Genomic DNA, 4,438 nt, shown 5'->3' on the forward strand with positions numbered 1-4,438 from the left:
AAAAGAAATACTGATGTACGACAGAAGGAAGGACAAAAATGTAATGGAAAAACAGGACACAACATTATATGACTCTTAAAAACGAAAGTCATAAGAAGTGCTGGGAAGCCATAGAGAAATGTTTGAAGAAATGGATAAAGAAAAGATGGTCAAGGTGATTAATTCGACATATAGAAAACATCTTCTGTGAAATTAAAAGGACGGGCATCCTACTATCAAGCGCAGAGAAGAAACTGGATGGATCGAAAGAGTACATTTCATGTCCCTACAAGGGAGAGGACGAGTCTGATGCAGCTATAAAACACATGTGGGCAATCTTTGGGGACCCAGGGGCCCGGTTCACATACACTGACGAAATAAATAACAGCAGCACCAAGAAAGAATTGTGCGACATAAATAAAAGATGGTAGACATCTCTCTACATCTGACATATCGTATCTATTCCAATTTTGCGACAGTCGCACCAGAGTGGCGCTAGTAGCTCCATGTTGTAACTGTCGTGAGTCTTAGATAGCTTTGAGATTGGACATGGTGGGTTGATGTACGTAAGTACTGCTTTTAAGGCGACAAAGGCACCACTATCAACTCACTGACTTTGAAAGAGAAAGTGTTATAGGGCTACGGGAAGTTGGATGATCCTTCTGTGATATTCCAGAAAGACTTGGCAGGCGAATGTACAGTCCCAAGAAGATAAGGCTCCTGACAGCTGCGTGGCAATATCCGAGAGAAAAGAAATGTTCAAATGTGTGTGAATTCCGAAGGGAGCAAATTGCTGAGGTCATTCATCCCTAGAATTACACACATTTTAAACTACCTTACACTAACTTACGTTACGAACAAAACACACACCCTTGCCCGAGGGAGGATTCGAACCTCCGGCCGGAGGGAACACGCAAACAGTGACATGGCGCCTCTAACCGCGCGGCCACTCCGCGCGGCAAGAGGGAAGACCACCGTGTTCGGTATATGGCGCTGGCACATCGTACTGCATCTGTAGCAGCAATCTGAGCAGCAGTTGCCACCACAGCGACAAAAAAAAAAAAAACATTGTGCTCTGCCTGACGGCAGGTCTTGTCACGAGGGAAGCCTCGTCAGAGAGATCCACCGCACGGGCGTCTTGGGAAGTGATTCCAGTGGTGACAGTGACAAAACGAACAATTATAAATTGATCATTTCAAGGACAGCGCCCAGCCAGACGTCCTGTGGTTTGGGTTTCAGTGACCCCAAACCACCGTCATTTGCGACTTCAGTGCCTTCAAGCGATAGCTCATTGGAGGACAGAGTGGTGGTCTGTTGCGTTTTTTGATGAAAACTGATTCTGCCACGGCGCCAGTGATAGCTCTGAGTTGGTTAGAATGAGGCCAGGTGAGTCTAGACACACCTGCCCGCAGTCTAGACACAGTGGACCTATACCTGGAGTTATGGTCCGTAATACGATAGTGTATGACAGCAGGAGCACTCTCGTGGTTCTCCCACTTATCCTGAACGATGATTCGATCTGTTGTGTTGCCGTTCATCAACAGCATTCCAGAGACTGGTTTCCAGTATGATAACTCTGGCCCACACACTGCTGTTGTTGCCAAACATTCTGCACAGCGTGTCGACTCGTTGCCTTGGCCTGCTCGATCACCAGATCAGTCTCCAATTAAGCACATTTGGGACATCATCAGACAACTCCAGCGTCGTCTAGAAACGCCATTAAACGCCCTGTATTGACTGACCAAGTGCAAGAGGCGTGTACCTCCATTGCACGAACAGACATCCGGCACCTGCACCACACAATGCATGCACGTTAGCATGCTTGCATTCAACATTCTGGGGGTTACACCGGTCATTAATGTAGCAACACTTCACATTAGCTATCGCTTGTCTCTCCCTTACATCGACCTGTGATATTGCAATGTTAATCACTTCTATATGTTACCTAGACAAATGTATTTCCAAAATTTCATTGCCTTGCATTAATTATGGTTCGGTATTGTCATTTTTTTCCATCGGTGTATTTACTTGAGCTCGTAACTTGCTGTCAAAATGATGGCGACCGTGACATTAATATTTATGAGGTAACACACCGATATGAATGACATGAATGGAACCCGAAAGCCTACACCAACAAATTATGCCTCAAACCATGTGTTTTGGTGAACACACTCATTATATGTTCACCGCAGGTTCACATGTTTACATTTATTTACGTGTAGTGAACATTGTTTTTATACTTACTACGTTTTGGAATAGCTGTCTTAAAAACTGCCAACGGCCTTCCCGCAATGGTATCACCGGTTCCCGTCAGATCACCGAAGTTAGGCGCTGTCGGGCTGGGCTAGCACTTGGATGGGTGACCATCCGGTCTGCCGAGAGCTGTTGGCAAGCCAACTGAGGCGACTACTTGATTGAGAAGTAGCAGCTCCGGTCTCGGAAACTGACATACGGCCGGGAGAGCGGTGTGCTGACCACATGCCCCTCCATATCCGCGTCCAATGACGCCTATGGGCTGAGGATGACACGGCGGCCGGTCCGTACCGCTGGGTCTTCATGGCCTGTTCGGGAGGAGTTTACTTTTACTTTTAGTCTTAAAAACTACCAGTGCGAAATTCTGTAACCCCATTTGTATAGAAATAATTTTACCAACACTTGGATAAATTTAAACATCTGAAAATGGAGTACCAAGCATCCTGAAATGTGATCGTGGGAAAACAAACGCCTATGAAAGCAACTGGTTGCAGTAAATTCACACAAATTACAAAACTCGATGTATTCCACATCTTCTCCTACCCACCGGACCGATTTCAATCAAACTCTGTATACATTTCACTGACTGTCGTGTAAGAACCACCCACGTATCAAAGGAGTGGGGATGGGGATGAAAAAGCACTTCAGCCAACAACGTGAGGATACCCACACATCAATTACCCATTGTTTGAGAATAAGAGCAATTAGAGACTTGCAACATTACACTTAATTTCAAACATTTACAAAACTTTTTCTCGCTGATGACTCCCACAAAATTATGGCTCTGAGCACTATGGGACTTAACATCTGAGGTCATCAGTCCCCTAGAACTTAGAACCACTTAAACCTAACTAACCTAAGAACATCACACACATCCATGCCCGAGGCAGGATTCGAACCTGCGACCGTAGCGGTCGCGCGGTTCCAGACTGAAACGCCTAGAACCGCTCGGCCACACCGGCCGGCGACCACAAAATTATGGAAGCAGGAAATGTGTGGTGCTCTGGGCTGCCACTTCTTTTCATGGCAGAATCTCTTTGGCTGTCACTTGCATCAACCTTACAGCACGGTGGTACGCCGACGATATTCTACGCCCCGTTTTGTTGACATTCATGGCAACCCATCACGGGCTTACATGTCAGCAAGGGAATGACCGCTCGTACCAGGCTAGAGATTGTACTGCACGTCCCCGTGCTTACCAAACCCTCCCTGGGCCAGCAAGGTCCCCTGATTGCTCCTCAATTGAGAACGTATGGAGCACTACGGGCAAGGCCCTACAACATGCTCGGGATTTTGCAGTTCGACTGAATCTGGGACGATATCCCTCAGGAGGACATGCAACAAATCTCTCAATCAATGCCAAGCCGAATAGCTGTGCACAGGGGCCATACTTGCTCAGTTCGTGAAGTCCTTTCTCTTGAATAAATGCTCCAATTTATTTGAAATTGTCAACATTTGTTGGTCTATACCTGTACATCACATCTCCTGATTTCTGTCCTATTTGGATAATTCCTTCGTGGTGCGTCGTTCTTTTGTCTTAGTGTGTATTTAGGATTAAAGTTAAACAGCCACTATCAAGTATTTGTGGAAAGCGCTACAATGTATCTAAGACAACACGCAGCGATCTATAAATTGCGCCCGCATCTCGTGGTCGTGCGGTAGCGTTCTCGCTTCCCACGCCTGGGTTCCCGGGTTCGATTCCCGGCGGGGTCAGGGATTTTCTCTGCCTCGTGATGGCTGGGTGTTGTGTGATGTCCTTAGGTTAGTTAGGTTTAAGTAGTTCTAAGTTCTAGGGGACTGATGACCTAAGATGTTAAGTCCCATAGTGCTCAGAGCCATTTGAACCATTTTTTTCTATAAATTGCTGGAGCTGCTCTCAGAGCACTTGGAGTGTGGGGTGTTCATGTCTTTGTTCTGTTGTCACCTTTGGAATCTGTGTACGGAAAGTGATCTTGCATGCCGAAACCCAGGTCGTACAAAAGTAATATGGTTTTCTGAGACATGGCGAACAAGTGTTCGTTTAGCTAGTATAATAGGTAACAGTTTTGGTTCTGTATATGCCAAAACTGTGACATGCACTTTATGGTTGTCAGAATTCAAAACTCAGTTTCCGGATAGTCTTTTCCACTTCGTAGAAGTTCAGCCGACTGTAACTGAGAATGGCGACACCAGATGGAAAGCGTTTGCAGAATGCTACGTGAGCCCT

At 46.1% G+C, this 4,438-nt stretch overlaps 1 pseudogene; it reads left to right on the plus strand.

Moving 5' to 3' along the window:
- The first annotated feature begins 2,252 nt into the window (after positions 1-2,252).
- Positions 2,253-2,370, plus strand: LOC124723552 (annotated as a pseudogene).
- Positions 2,371-4,438: the final 2,068 nt, after the last annotated feature.

This window comes from Schistocerca piceifrons, chromosome 1 (genome assembly GCF_021461385.2).
Source record: "Schistocerca piceifrons isolate TAMUIC-IGC-003096 chromosome 1, iqSchPice1.1, whole genome shotgun sequence".
NCBI classification, from domain to species: Eukaryota; Metazoa; Arthropoda; class Insecta; order Orthoptera; family Acrididae; genus Schistocerca; species Schistocerca piceifrons.